The sequence below is a fragment of the Euleptes europaea genome, chromosome 8, assembly GCF_029931775.1.
Source record: "Euleptes europaea isolate rEulEur1 chromosome 8, rEulEur1.hap1, whole genome shotgun sequence".
NCBI lineage: Eukaryota > Metazoa > Chordata > Lepidosauria > Squamata > Sphaerodactylidae > Euleptes > Euleptes europaea.
In genome coordinates, this window is record NC_079319.1 from 95,125,993 (window position 1) to 95,142,074 (window position 16,082).

Consider the following 16,082-nt stretch of genomic DNA (forward strand, 5'->3'; position numbering starts at 1 on the left):
CAAAGTACCTCAATCCAAGCAGAAAATAATCTTCCATTTTGATCTGACACTTCACCAGAGATTTTACTTTTCCCCCTGAAGATCTTAAACATGACATTTGAAACTCTGAAATTCACACCCTAAGACTCAGCAGCCCTACTTACTGATGATTTCTTCCTCCTCCCAAAATGGTATATCATTCTCACCCACCACATAATCAGGAGCTTATTTATTTATATATATAATATTTTCTGGGTCCTAATCTATTTATTTGCTTCATTTATACCCTGCCTTTATCTCCAAAGGGGACCCAAAGTAGTTGACATCATTCTCTTCTCCTCCATTTTATCCTCTCAACAGCCCTATGAGGTAGTTTAGGCTGAGTGTTAATGGCCCAAGGTTACCCAGTTCGCTTCCATGGCAGAATGGGGATTTGAACTTGGGTGTCCCAAATCCTAGTCCCACATTTTAACCACAACACCCCACTGGCTTGCACATTCCAAGGGCCTGTGGCAGTTAGTATCTTCCCCTCCCTTGAATTAATAAAACCAACATAGAAAAATCCCATTTAAACATAAAATACAATATCAAATGAAATTCCAGCTTCATTCTCTTGATCGCTGAATACCAGGTAAAACAAGGAGGGCTTCCACCATCTTAAACCAATTGATTCAGGTGCTCCTTATGGCAACATAGGGTTGCCAGGTCTGGCTTGGGAAACACCGGGAGATTTTGGGGGTGGAGCCTGAGGAGGGTGGGGTTTGGAGAAGGGAGGGACTTCATGTCAGACTCAGGCGTCTGTCCCTAGCAACCCAAAAGCACACACGCTCAGGCAGGTGATCCTAAGCAATGCTACTTTATTAGGAGCAAAAAGACAGATTGAAGAAGCTGACTGCCTTACACACAGGTAAGGCTGTTAATGACTCTATGCATGCAGGTTACAGTATAAAAGCATTCTAGGCTGAGAAAGTAAAACAAAGTTAAACCATTCCGAGATAAGCCATTCCCAGGAAGGGAAGTCATATCATTGGCACATCTGTGGTAAAGAGGATAAGTGGAACTGTACACAGGGATTGCAGGCATTGGAACCCAAAACCTTGTCATGTAGCCAGAACCAGGCCTACTCATGTCAAGAGAACTCATGTCACTCCAGTATGAGAGAGCAAAGGTCTGACACTTCAATGGTATACAATGTCATAGGGTCCACCTTCCAAAGCAGCCATTTTCTCCAGGAGAACTGATCTCTGTCTCCTGGAGAGAAGTTGTAATAGCGGGAGATCTCAAGCTACCATCTGGAGGTTGGCATCACTATGGCAATTTCTGGTGGGGTTTTCAAGGCAATACACATTTGGAGGTGGTTTGCCATTGCCTGCCTCCTAACCATGTTATTCCTCAGAGATCTCCCATCCAAATACTTGCCAGGGTTGACCCTGCTTAGCTGCTGCGATCTTATGAGATCAGGCTTAGAAGAAGAAGAATAGTTGGTTTTTATATGCCGACTTTTTCTGCCACTTAAGGAAGATTCAAACTAATTTATAATCACTATCTCTTCCCCTCCCCACAACAGACACCCTGTGAGGTAGGTGGGACTGAGAGCTGTGACTAACCCAAGGACACTCAGCTGGCTTCATGTATAGGAGTGGGAAAACCAACCTCGTTCACCAGATTAGCTTCCGCCGCTCATATGGAGAAGTGGGGAATCAAACCTGGTTCTCCAGATCAGAGTCCACCGGTCCAACCCACTGCTCTTGACCACTACACCACGCTGGCTCTATGGGGACTCCTAGAGTGTTGTAGAGGGAGGCAGAGAGTGACATCAAAGGGAGTGAAATGAAAGTGTCAGTGACACTTTCTCCTCCCAGGCCCCACCCTCAAACAGCGCCCATGGAACACTGGTGTTGAATATCAACATAATATATGTATTACATAGTTTAGTATGCACTTTTAGTGATGATTAATTCATTAGTAACTGTGAATACTGATTCAGTAGACAGGCTAATCAGTTTTCTATTTGAAAATGTCAGCTACTCCTGTGTAGGTCAAAGGTGGGGGAACAGACTGGCACAGATGTGTTTGTCGACTAGCCTTATGCAACATGAAGCAATAAATTGTGGGTCTGTGTGCATTTTGCACCTCTCTGCACCCCTGCTGATTGCAAGGTGTCCGTAGAAATTATGGGGGAGAGGGGGCAAAGTCTAAATTGTAGCGGAAGACTTTCCCCACACCACTTTTTTAACCTTCTTTCCAAATTGTACTGGATTCCATGAAACTTTCTCCAAAGTAAAAATGCTTACAGTGCAAGGGCCGGTCTTTCAAATATTCTTCCCTCTCCCCCTTCCCTTTTGGCATTGGGTCCTTCTCTGCACAGATCATAGAGAGCTCAGTGGTATAGGTAGAGAGGTATTTATAGACGTTCGGTATCTTGTAAAATTTGCACAAGCTGCCTGCTAGCACAAATGTCACTCTTCCAGCGCAATGGAGGGCGACCTCTTGATGACTGATTGACAATGTGTATGGTTCGGGTCACATTTAAAAAATCAGTAAATGTAGGATTCCAGGTGCAAGTACCCCTCTTGCAGACACCCATGGCTGAACCAGGGCCATCTTAACAGCATTATAGGCCACTGGGCAAAGTAGTGCCCTGGGGCCCCTACCTACACAACCACTCACAGGAATAATAATGTAAATTAACATTAATATTGGTCATTATCTTTATTAAAACACATGCTAAGTATGCATTTTCCAATAACAAATATTTATTGTTTAGTATAGTATTTATTCATTGACAACAAGTCACAGCATACGTAGATTAGCATGGGGTCCCTTTGCTCGTGCCCCCCCCCCCCCGGGCAACTGCCCAGCGATCCCATGCATTAAGGCGTCCCTGGGCTGAATGTGCAATACTTAGCCTTTCACCAGTTGGTAACCTTCTGCAAAGAAGAGTATGGCGATAGAATAAATTCTAGAATTTCTTTAAAGCAATTTTAAGAAAGTTACGAAGAAGCCATTTTCCAGCTTGTACTTAGTGGCTATGGGATGTGGAATGATATGGCATAGCCTGATCTCGTCAGATCTTTCAAGCTAAGCCTGGTTGTTATTTGGATGGGGAACCACCAAGGAAGACTCTATAGAGGAAGGCAACGGCAAACCGCCTCTGCTTCTCACTTGCCTTGAAAGCCCCTTGCTGGGTTTGCCGTAAGTCAGTTGCAACTTGACAGCACATACATACATATCCTTAGTGGCTATTGAGGGGGTTTGCTTTTTCTTAAAAGGGCATGTATGTGTGTTCCTGCACTGCAGTAAAACAGCCAACATATTTTAGCATTTCTTTTTTAGCAGTGCATGGTAAAGATGTAACTAATAATTAGGGTTGCCAGCTCCAGGTTGGGAAATACCTGGAGATTTTTGGGGCAGAGCCTGAGGAGGGCAGGATTTGGATAGGGAAGGGACTTCAGTGCCATAGAGTCCAATTGCCAAAGTGGCCATTTTCTCCAAGTGAACTGATCTGTCGGCTGGAGATCAGTTGTAATAGCAGGCGATCTCCAGCTAGTACCTGGAGACTGGCAACCCTGCTCTCTGGGCAAGTGAATGGTGCTTGCAAGAAGGACTGATGTCTCAGCAGTGCCAGCTGCTCCTAGTAACTATCAAGTCTTACTTATCTCTCTCCTCAACAGGGCAGTTGAGCAAGAAACATATACATGGGCTGATTCCGTAGTGATCACCCCCATCCAACTACTTCAGGGCTTCGTTTTCACTATGCATGTCTTTTCCGACTTTTAGAAGTCACTTCGTTCTCTCTATGCATCCAAAAAATGTGGGGAAAACGTGGAGAGAAAGCAAAGTGACTTCTAATGGTTGGAAATATGTGCGTAAGGAAAATGAAGCTCCAAAGTAGTTGTGGGGTGATCACAAGGGAAACAACCCATGCATAAAAAGCCAAAGTGTGCCTCTTGCCATCCACTTGAAGAGGAGGAATGGCTACCACAGTGCAGAAGATAGCAGGCTCTGAGGAAGCCTCCCCACCCCCCAGGAGGCCTATTGATGTGAACCTCCACGTGGGACCTGAGGATCCCCTGGAATTACAGCTCATCTCCACATTACAGATATCACTTCCCCTGGAGAAAATGGATGCTTTGGAGGATGGACTCTATGGCTTTGTACCCCATTGAGGTCCCTGTCCTCCCCAGACTCCACCCATAAATCTCCAGGAGTTTCCCAACCTGGATCCAGCAACCCTACCCCCCCATACCCCACTGGTGGACAGTGGGGACCTGGCAACCTTAAGTGGGCCCAATCCGAATTCCAAGGGTCATGGGTAATTCTGGAAACCCATGGGGTTGACAAATCATGTGATTTGTTTGGGGTTGGTTTGAAGGGAGTCCAGAGGGAATCCTTGTTTTGAGGGCCCTTGACAATCCAACCTACAAGAGTTGCCAGCTTGAAGTCAGGGCCTGGAATTCTCCTAGCATCACAATTAGGGCTGCCAACTCTCCTGCTTTCGGGCAGCCCCCAACCCCCCACTGCCACTTGGTAGGCTGGCAGGAGAAAAACAGTGCAGTAATAGCTGTTGCATCAATGGCGTGATATTTCCAGGGCGGACCTGTCAGTGACATCACATCACTCAAAGGTTCAGCAGAAACTTTATGGTAATCACAGAGTTTCTGCTGAATCCTAGGGTGGGGAGAGCAAGGAAGAGTAATTGTAACAAGCACACAAGCCACAAAAGGCTGTGATTCAAAGCTGAGTATATTCCTAGGGTAAGGCAACATCACTCCTGCCAGCTGGCAACCCTAATTACAGCTTATCTCCAGACTTCAGGGATCAGAGGAAATGACAGCGTTGTAGGTTGTGTCTATGGCATGACATCCCTGCTGAGCTCCCTTCCCTCCTCAAACTCTGCCCTCTCCCGGCATCACCCCGAAATCCCCAGGAATTTCCCAAGCTGCAATTGGCAACCTTAGTGCCCACCCAGAGCAAAGAAACCAGTGGTGGTGGTTGTAGCTGTGCCACAGCAGATCGGGGGCATCGGGTAGATGATCTCAGGGCACCTCAGCAGCTTTCTGATTAGGTGACCTCTCTTGTGAGTAACTTCGCAACATTTGCATTCTCCTAGTTGCAGAAATTCCCTTGTCTGGAAGCAGCCTGTGCGACTGAATGAATGAATTGCATCTCGGCTGTAATGCTAAGGCCAAATGAGTTACAGGAAACAACAGAGCCACCCTATCAAAAATAAGTTTCGGCAGCTAGTGAGATTACCTTGATATGCAGCCTCCAGTAAGATATTAGAGAAGATAGGGAGTGAGATAAAACTTTTCATTTAAATGTTAACATGACTGATTAATTAAGCAGCATTGAAGAAGCTTTACTTCACACTGATATGAGGCTCACACGAATAATTTAACACAAAAGGCAGCTCCCATTTGTTATTAATTTTTTAGAAGTATTCCTCAAAAATGCTTACTTTTTTTCTGCTTCGGTGTGGCAAAATGATTATCTTGGCTGGTTTGAGATGCCCATCATTTTCACTGATAACAGAGTGGGGGAAGGAGAGAAAAGGGAGCTGATTCTGTTTTATAGTTAAGAAATTAATGCTAATATCCATGACATAATGAATGAGCACTAGGGCTGTGCATCTTTTTCGGTATTTTGGGGGTTCAGGTTTAATAAACCTGTAGATTTTTGAAGAATTCCCAAAGCCTAATGTAACGGATTCGGCTTTTTGAAAAAATTGATAATTTGGGTGCATTAAACCCAAACCCCCAAAATACGTGGGGCAGAGCTAAATGCTGGGCTCCATGGATCCCAGCTTTCAGTTCTGTGCCTCTAGGGCAGTGATGGCGAACCTTTTAGAGACCGAGTGCCCAAACTGCAACCCAAAACCCACTTATTTATTGCAAAGTGCCAACACGGCAATTTAACCTGAATACTGAGGTTTTAGTTTAGAAAAAACAACTTCCCTGGACTCCAGGGAAGGGGGCAGGGCCTTTGAACTGCTCCTCGCTGCCTGCAAAAACTGCATTAGACCTAATATAGCTGGGAACCAGACATCCATAGAGGTACCTTCACATTCAGAGGCAGTCTACCAGTTGTGGGAGGGCTGTATTCTCCATTCTTGAGGAAGTCCTGGAGAGACCTAGCAGGCATTTGCTGGAATCAGGAAAGTTTTCAGGGAGGGACGGAGGGAGGAAAAGGAAAGGAAGGAAGAGCTTTCTGGCCAGGGAAGGAAGGGGGCTTCTGGGCTGGTGAGTAGGGTGGCAGCCACCTCGTGTGCCAAGGAAAGGGGATTTTGGTGGGGAAGGGGGCTTCTGGGCCAGCATGAGAGGCAGCTGCAGCCTCGCAAGCTGAGGAAAGGGGCTTCTGGCGGGGGGGGGAGAGAATGAGGCTTCTGGGCCAGCGCGCTGCCACCTTGCGCGCCCAGGAAAGGGGTTTTGGAGGGAGAGGGGAAAGGGGGCTTCAGGGCAGCTGCCTTGCGACCCACGAAAAGGGTTTTTGCCCATGGAAGGCACCGAGGGAGAAAGGGAAGGGGGCTGGAGGGCCGGCTTGCGAGGCGGCAGCCGCCTCGTGCGTTCTGCAAAGGGGTTTTTGGCCGGGGAGTGGGGGAGGGAGAGGGAGAAGGGGGCTGGAGGACGCAGCCGCCTCGTGCGCCCTGCAAAGTTTTTTGGCCAGGGAGGGGGGGAGGGAGAGAAGGGGGCTGGAGGGCGGCAGCCGCCTCGTGCGCCCTGCAAAGGGGTTTTTGGCCGGGGAGGGAGGGGGGAGAGAAGGGGGCTGGAGGGCGGCAGCCGCCTCGTGCGCTCTGCAAAGCGGTTTTTGGCTGGGGAGGAGGGGAGGGAAAGGGAGAAGGGGGCTGGACGGCGGCAGCTGCCTCGTGCGCCCGCAAAGGGGTTTTTGGCCGGGGGAGGGAGAGGGAGAAGGGGGCTGGAGGGCGGCAGCCGCCTCGTGCGCTCTGCAAAGGGGTTTTTGGCTGGGGAGGAGGGGAGGGAGAGGGAGAAGGGGGCTGGAGGGCAGCAGCTGCCTCGTGCGCCCACAAAGGGGTTTTGGCTGGGGAGGGAGAGAAGGGGGCTGGAGGGCGGCAGCCGCCTCGTGCGCTCTGCAAAGCGGTTTTTGGCTGGGGAGGGGGGGAGAGGGGAAAGGCTGGGCAGCGGAGAGTCCAGGGAGGGGGGTGGGGCCTTTGAACTGCTCCGCGCTGCCTGCAGGCAGCGCAGAGCAGTTCAAAGCTGGCGGCGGGGAGTCCAGGGGCGAGGCCCCGCCACCCAGCTGAGCCGTGCGTGCCAGCAGAGAGGGCGACACGTGCCGGATTCGACACGCGTGCCATAGGTTCGCCAACAGGGCTCTAGGGCTTTCAGATCGCCCTTGCTTGTAAGCTCTGACCTCCTGTTGGAAATCGGAGCCTGCAGGCAGTGGTGATCTGAAACCAGAGGCTTTCAGATCCCTCCCTTGCTTGCAAGCTCCGACTTCCAGGTGGAGATCGGAGCCTGCAAGCAAGGGCAATCTGAAAGCAGGGGTCTACCCGCCACCTGCCGTCTCTGAAATGCAAGGACTTTAGAGAGTGCAGGCAGCTAGGATCGGACTTAGATCAGTCCCCCTGCCCCCTCTAAAGTTCACAGACTTTGGAGAGGGCAGGAATGTGTGGTTTGAGTCAGATCCCAGCTGCCTTCAGTCTCTGAAGTACATTATTCGGGATGCATTTTTTCAGCTCCCCTTTATTGCGGCTATTTTTTTACCGGTTAAAAAAAACTCCAAAAAATACCAAAAAGGGTTTTTTGCCAGTTCGGGTTTACCAAATGTACACCCCTAATGGGCACATCAAAGCAATGAGCTGGCTTTGTCTTGCAGTGCTAACCAGTTTCCCTAGACAGGCAATAAGAAGACACTGCACTGGAGGGACATGGTATCTGAGGGTGGTTTGTATGTGTGTGTATAAAATTAATACATACACATAAAAAACCACCTGAGTGGCATGTATTATTAAGAAACAAAACAGACAACTTTTTTTTCTGAATCTTCAGAATAATGTACGTAATATTCTTTGTTTTCACATGGTGGAACTTTTCTTTTGTACCCATTGGGAATATATAAGGCAACTGTGAGATGGTTTTGATAGGAAAGTCCTGTAGAACAATCAGGGGGGGATAACCTTGTGGTGACTTTGCTTTTGCAAGGCTCAAAGAAGTTAATTATGTGACAGGAACCATTCTGTGTAATTTATTGCTGGGTCGCTCAACAGTAGCAACTTGTCACACATTGTGATGCAATATGATGGGTTCATTTCTTAGAATGGATTATGGTTTGCCACGTTTTATCAACAGTGCAGTTGAATCTTTCCAGGTAAATAATATTTTCTCCCCTTCTTTTTTTCTATTCATTTATCTCATTGTCTAAATGTGATTCTCTCTTTTTTCCTACTAGCTAATCTTTTCCCCTACTAGCTAATCTTTTCCCTAATAAGGTATTTAATAATTTAAAATTTCTTCAAGATGAGCATATTTCAAAGAGATGATACCAGTGGCAGTAAGAGCCCCCAGCTATGAAAATGCGAATGGGGCAACCAAACTTTTAAGCAGCGGAATCCCAACTGGCTTTTGGCTCAAGGCAGCACTTTTATTAAAGTTGGTGTTAAACCACAGTGCGTAGAGTGTGATTAACAATTTACGACTCCCTAAGAAGGATTAGTAGAAGCCTATCATTTTGATATTTAAATCTACATTTGCATCTAAGGGTTTCTTTTTAAAAGAATTTTTGCAGACATGTATATTTATTATTTATTGTTGTGACTTTTTGAAACAAAGATCCATGTGCATTTTTTCAAGGCCATTGGAGGATAGGCCTATCAAAAATTATTAGTTATGTCAGTTACATGGGATGCCCTTGTTCTATATTACCAGATGTTATATTACCAGATGTTGGGAAGAAACTGCCAGAGAGGACCATCAACGTTCATGCCCTGTCTGAGGGCTTCCCACTAAAATCTAGCTGGCCACAGAAACAGAATGCTGGGCTAGGTGGATCTTTAGTCTGACCAAGCCAGCCAGTTTTACTGGTAAGTTTTACTATGGTTTTACTGGTAAGCCTCCTTGAGCAGGACTCTGAACAGGAGGCATAGAAATATCCTAAATAAATGGGATTACGTCAAATCATAAAAGTCAATAATATATAAAAAGATCAATTACAATTAATCTTATACTTGCATATATTGGGATATGAAAGCCAACAATATGCTATCATTTTAAAACAGCTGAAATTACAGACTTCAAGTGTTATGATGATGCACAGAGATCAATACTTCCAGATAAAACTAAGTTGATTGCTCTTGCTTACTTTAAGGGAAAGATCCTTTGGGTTTGATCCTACCCCTGTCCTACCATTCTTTTGAGCAAAGTTTGAAGCCTTCCCTTCACCCTAAGAAGCATTCTTCCAACATAAGTGGTTCTTCTGTCAGAGGAAGAGCCACTTAAGCCAGCAGAAGGGTCCTTGGAGGATGGTTGGATCCAATCCATTATATCTTGCAACTATTATCTGTTTAATGGCTACCATATCTGCTCACTGAGGTGTATGCTATTTGTACTTAATACTGACACTTATCTACAAAGTGTGCATAGAATTTCCAAAATGGTTTCAGTACTTTTATGTTATGTTATGTGATTGGGGTGGGGGTCTGCATGAATAAGCAGGAGAAGCATTTAAGCTAGATTTTTTTCAAAGTAATATTCTTGACCCATCATGTCCACTGCCTCACAGAAATAGTAGCTGTTTTGGGGAGAAAGACCTAGGTTACTGTGTGACTCTTGTCCTGTTTCTTGATGATAAGCTGCTCTGGTTGGCTGCCATCATGTGCTCATGATCTTATAGAGTAGGAAATCACATACACAGGAAGTCTGTAGAAGCAGCTACTGTGCAAGTACAGAGCTGTTGGGACATGACTTTTGATTGGAACTTAGAACAAAACGTCAAGGCAGATCTGGTGAGGATCTCAGCTGGCATATACTTGAACGGTTTTATCATGGTCATCATGTTTGTTTCACAGCCCTGGGTTTGTTTTGCATCCCTGTCATGAAAAGATTTAGGGCAGCATGTCACAGTAAAAGCAGGAGCAATTAAACAGTAAACACATTGAAAATTGACCCATGTTGTAGACCATAAACCAAGTAACCAAAATGCCACTCCTGAAATTTTATGCCATTCTTATATTCTAAATTGATAACTAAATTTAAAAACCTTAAATATTAATCTCCCCCAGTCCCACAAGTTCATGAGGTAAAAAAAAAAATACCATGTTGTTGAAAAACCAAGGAATGAGCTAGTCTTTAAGGAGTGAATTCCATAATGAGGGTGTTATTACTAGAAAGGCCGTGCTCCTCTAACTTCAGAGGAGGGATGGAGTTAGAGCAGGAATTTGTCCAAGGTATCGTGAGGCAAAGCTATTGAAGATTTTAACAGTCAACACCCAAAAATTGTACCTGGAAAAAACAAACGTTTTGGAGGACATTGATTCATAGGGTCGCCATGAGTCAAAAGCGACTTGATGGCGCTTCACACACACAGTTAAGAATAAGAAGTCTTAAATTGTTACAACGAAGCAGTTATGTCCCCAAATATAAAGGTCCTGGTTCAAAATCAGCGAAAACTCATAAACGTATGGTGAAGCCCCACCAGCCTTTATCTCCAGACCCCCCTTTCCCTCACAGGGGCAACTGAACGGGACCTCCTCGGTCTCAGACCAGTCAGAGGGGGGGATCAGAACTGACTTCCCCCTCTGTAGCCACCAGGCATCCTCCTCAGCTAGGGCTGCCAGGTCCCACCTTGCAACCGGTGGGAGATTTAGAAAGGCGGAATTGGGGGCAGTAACCATCTACGCAATGACATAACTTACAGTGTAACCAGAAGTGCCGTCATGAGACCTTTCCTGCAAAAGCAAAGCAAAAAAGAAAGCAAAGCAAAAAAGAAAGCCCACACCGCTGCCAAACAGCTGAATGGTGGGGGGGGGGGAGTGAAACCAGCTAGCTGGAGACTAAGATAGGAACAGGAGGAAAAGCCTCATGCCGGCACTCTGGTTACACTGTAAGTGACGTCATCGAGTAGATGATGCTGGTCACTCCCCCCTCTTCTCCCACCTACTTCTGCCAGTCGACCAGCTGAGAGTTGGCAGGCAACAGCAGCAATGGGTGGTAGATTGCCTGCCATAACCGGGCAGTTGGCAACCCTATCCTCAGCCTATATACTGTGTGCCTGTCTTGGCCCCTCCCCAGACCTACCCTGCTCCTCTCCTGGCCCTGCCCAGGCAAGGCTATATAAGGACCTGCTGTCTGCAGATGCTTCTTGTGCCCTCCTTTCTTTTTGGCTAGCCCTGCCCTTGGCAGGCGTTGGGCCTGCTGTGTTCTGGACTTGGCCCGCTCGCCGTTCAGATGTATTGTGGCGAGGGGTGGGGTGGGATGCTTCAGAGTGGGCCGCCCCAGCCGGAGGGCCTGTTCCGGCGGCAGAGCTGGTGGATGGCGTCCCCGCCCTGTTCAGGCCATGCTTAGTCGGCCTTCCTGCCTGCCTCTACTGTGGGTGGCTGTGGCATCAGCAGTCATGTAGCTGCTTCTCCCCAGTGACCCCTTGGTGTCCTTGCCATCCGAGGGCTGGTTGGGGACTGGCATGCCTGGTGCTTGGGTGAGTGTGAGTTGCGGCGGCAGACCCAGGGTGGCATGTTGGGGTGTTGTCGCCCTGGGACACATACATTGTATAACCCCCCTTTTAATATAACCTTAAATTGATCTAGTATTTATTTTTAAAGGTTAAAATGGGTGGCTATATCCTGAAATGGATTACTTGCAAGGGCTTGATACCTTATCTAGTTTGCACTAAGAAAGATAATTTTTGTTTGTGCCCTTTGGGGTTCTCACTATCTTTAGCAAGTGAAACACTAAAAAAAAAAAAAAATTCAAATGGGTTGCTTGGTATTTAAGTACTGCTCCTGCTTGAAATCTTAACTTTTTTTATTTCACTCCATGGTTTCCTTTCTAATCAACAGCTTAGCATTGTCATGAGCTCGGGGGGCTTTACATTTTAAATGCTAGATCCATGGTCTACGAGTGGCTGATCCATCTTCAAAGAAAAAATGAAACACACACGTAGAAAAAGCCATTTCTCGTATAGATTTCTAGTTGCAACTATTTAAGTGTGTTTCAGTTCCCTTCCCTGCAGTGGGTTTGGCCTCAGCGCTCATTTAAAGGGGTTAGCATTATTATATCTGACCTGAGAATTGTATTATGGACGGAATGGAGCCTGGGGCAAAAAAAAATGTAAATGATAACAGGGATTGTAGTGCTTGCTATCAAATATTTTTGGTCTTTAAAAAGGGTTTTGGAGAGGCCAAAATGTTTTCCAAAAGCTTAGCTTTCACCCCCTGTTCATGGCAAGTTCAGTGCCATGCTTTATAAAAAAACAGCCCTTCATCTAGTAATAACAGCATTAATAGGCTTTGCTATATGACATCACTGTTACTAGATGGGGTATTTTGAACTGAAACATTACAACAAAGTTGCAAGCCTGGGAGGGCTATGAAAATTCATACCTGTGCAGTAACTGTTGTTACTTGAATGCTAGGGTTTCCAACCACCAGGTGGGGTCTGGTGATCTCCTGGAATTACAGGATGACATAGATCTTTTCCCCTGGAGAAAATGGATGCTTTGGAGGATGGACACTATGGCACTGAGGTCCCTCTCCTCACTCTGCCCTTCTCAGGCTCCGCCCCACCCCCAAATCTCCAGGAATTTTCCTGCCCAGAGTTTGTGATGTCCTTGGGTGGATCTCTTGAATGTGAATTGAAGAAGAAGAGTTGGTTTTTATATTCCGATTTTCTCTACTTTTTAAGGAGAATCAAACCGGCTTACAATCTCCTTCCGTTCCTCTCCCCACAACAGACACTTTGTGAGGTAGGTGGGGCTGAAAGAACTTGAAGAGAACTCTGAGTAGGCCAAGGTCACCCAGCTGGCTTAGGGTTGCCAGGTCCCTCTTTGCCACTGGCAGGAGGTTTTGAGGCAGAGCCTGAGGAGGGTGGGGTTTGGGAAGGGGAGGGACTTCAATGCCATAGATTGCAATGGCCAATTCAGCCATTTTCTCCAGAGGAACTGATCTCTATTGGCTGGAGATCAGTTGTAATAGCAGGAGATCTCTAGCTAGTACCCGGAGGTTGGCAACCCTAAGCTGGCTTCAAGTGTGGGAGTGGGGAAACCAACCCGGTTCACAGATTAGAGTCTGTCGCTCATGTGAAGGAATAGGGAATCAAACCCAGTTCTCTGTGACTCTTACCACTGCACTTTTTGCGGCCTCTCACTAATTTATTTTTGCCATTCCTTGAAGATTGCAAGAAAGGATATTTAGTAGAGTGTGAGCACTAGTCCCCGTGGTAATCCCACAAACAGCATCCACAGACGAGGAGTCCAAAAGAGAGCTGATTTATTGGAAAACATACAGGCTTGCAGAGCTAATGGGTAAATTGGCACAACTGGGAAAGGATAGCACAGCATAGGGCCTATATTGGAAACTATGAGTCACAACGGGTCATGGTACCCCCCTCCCAACGAGGAGCCATTCCCACGGGATATAGCGCTGGAACAGGAATTCAACAGTTAGCAGGGTCGACCTTGAGAGGCTCCAAAAGCAAAACATTTTCAGTTCGACAGGCTGCTGAGAGTAGAGGCCTGACACCCTGCCCTCCTTTAGCCCCCCTCCCCCACAGTTCCATCCTGGGGCGCTGGTTTGTGAGGGTAGGCAGTATGGAATTGGCGGGTCAAACGGGGTGCAGACACATCACGTGCGCGTACCCACTCATCGTGAGCGGAATCGAAATGCTTCCAACGGACTAGGTATTGGAGAGACCCATGACGGATTCGCGAGTCCAAGACCTTTGCAATCTCAAAATGTTCCTCCCCCCCCAACCATCACTGGTATTTCAGGAAGCAGTTCAGGATGCCACTCGGGAGAGGGTATATGTGGTTTCAGCAAACTGACATGAAAGACAGGGTGGATCCGCCTGAGTGATTTTGGGAGAGAAAGTTCCACAGTCACTGGGTTGATGATACGAGCAATGGGGAAGGGACCCACGTACTTGGCACTGAGTTTGTTACATGCGCGGTTGGACCGTAGATTTTTGGTGGACAAATAAACCATGTCTCCCACTGAGTAGTCTCTGCCTGGTGAGCGATGTTTATCAGCTTGTGTTTTGTATTTACGTTTAGCTCGCTCCAGGTTTCGCACCAGCCAGGGCAGGTTGTTTGAATCGTGCAAACCCAGTCAGCAACACTTTCACCCCCCTCCACCCTGGAGACATCAGTCTGGCTTATGGGCCCGAAGTCTTGCCCATAAACGGCCCGAAAGGGGCTGAATCCAGTGGACTGATGCACAGCATTATTGTACGCATATTCAGCAAAGGGCAACAATTCAATCCAATCATCCTGATGATAGTTAACATAACAGCGCAAATAGCACTCTAGTACAGCATTCACCCGTTCCGTTTGGCCATCGGTTTGGGGGTGGAAAGCACTTGAGAGACCTTGTTCTACCCCCACCAATTTTAAGAAAGCTTTCCAAAACTTAGCTACGTAGCTACATCAGTGGTCGTTTATCACCTTGCGCGGAAAGGAATGTAGACGGAAGACATGTGACACAAAGAGGCAGGCCAGTTTTGGGGCGGACGGGATACCTGCGCAAGGGACGAGATGCACCTGTTTAGAGAACAGGTCAGTGATTACCCAGAATACAGTTTTTCCCTCGCTGAGGGGGAGGTCAGTCATAAAATCCATAGCAATTACTTCCCAGGGTCTAGTGGGGGTCTCTAACGGTTGCAATAATCCGGGAGGCTTCCCTTGGGCCCTTTTAACAGTAGCGCAGATTGGACAACTGCGGATGAACGAATCCACGTCAGTTCGCATGCCCGCCCACCAAAACTGCCTCCGTAACAAATGTAACATTTTTAGAACCCCAAAGTGTCCCGCGGTCTTGGCTCCATGGACTAGCTGTAGTACTTCCTTCCGTAGTCCTTTAGGCACATACAGTTTAGAGTCTTTGTACCAAAAATCTCCAAGTTTAGTCAGAGCGGAGGGAAGGGTTTGTGCAGAGAGTTTGGCTTGGCAAGCGGAATGAAGCAAGGCCAAAAAAGAGTCTGTTGGATCCATTCCACCTGGCGGTGTTGGCGCTGTGCTGGTGGGAGGGGATATCCCTGAGGGGGGTTGGATGGCTGGACTGTTAGAGCGACTGGGTGCTGGTGGAGCTGGCGAAGAAGGCGAGGGGGGTGGCGCGGTCGGGCCGACCGGCATGGTTGGGCTTGAAGTGCCCCCCCTGCGGAGGCTGTGGCAGGAGCCGGGTTTGCGATCGGGTTTGGACTGCTAGAGTGGGCAGCAAACCTCTTTGAGCAGGAGTGAACAGGGACTCCTTGGGGCGTTCAGCCTTGGTTGGATATTGGGGAAGTCTGGATAGAGCATCAGCCAGGACATTCTGTTTCTCTGGTATGTGTTTTAATACGAAACGAAACTGAGCAAAGAAGTCCGCCCAGCGTACCTGTTTTGCGGAGTTTACAGGTCCCCGTGAGCGCCTCCAGGTTCTTGTGATCGCTCCAGACTTCAAAAGGGACCTTAGAACCTTCTAAAAACTGTCTCCACACCGTAAGGGCATGGTGGACGGCAGCCGCTTCCTTTCCCCAGATTGGCCAGTTGAGTTGAGATTGCGCGAACTTCTTAGAGAAGTAAGTGCATGGATGCAGAAGACCGTCCCTCCCTTGCTGTAGAAGCGCACCCCCCATTGCCACGTCTGAGGCGTCAACTTGGACTATAAACATCTGATCAGGATTGGGGTGCTTTAACACCGGTTCAGAGGTAAACAGTCGCTTGAGAGTATCAAAAGCGGTTTAGCACTGGGGGTCCAATTGATTCTAGCTGAGGGCAACGCAGCGGCGCTGCTTTTTCCTTTAGTCTTAAGGAGATCCGTGATGGGGAGTGCGATTTGAGCGAAGTTGGGGATAACCCCCCTGTAGAGTGAGTCCATGATGAAATTATATAGCCCAGGAAGGTTAATTGTTTTTTGGTGAAAGTCACACTTGGACACCTTAGCATAAAGTTGATTGTCTCTG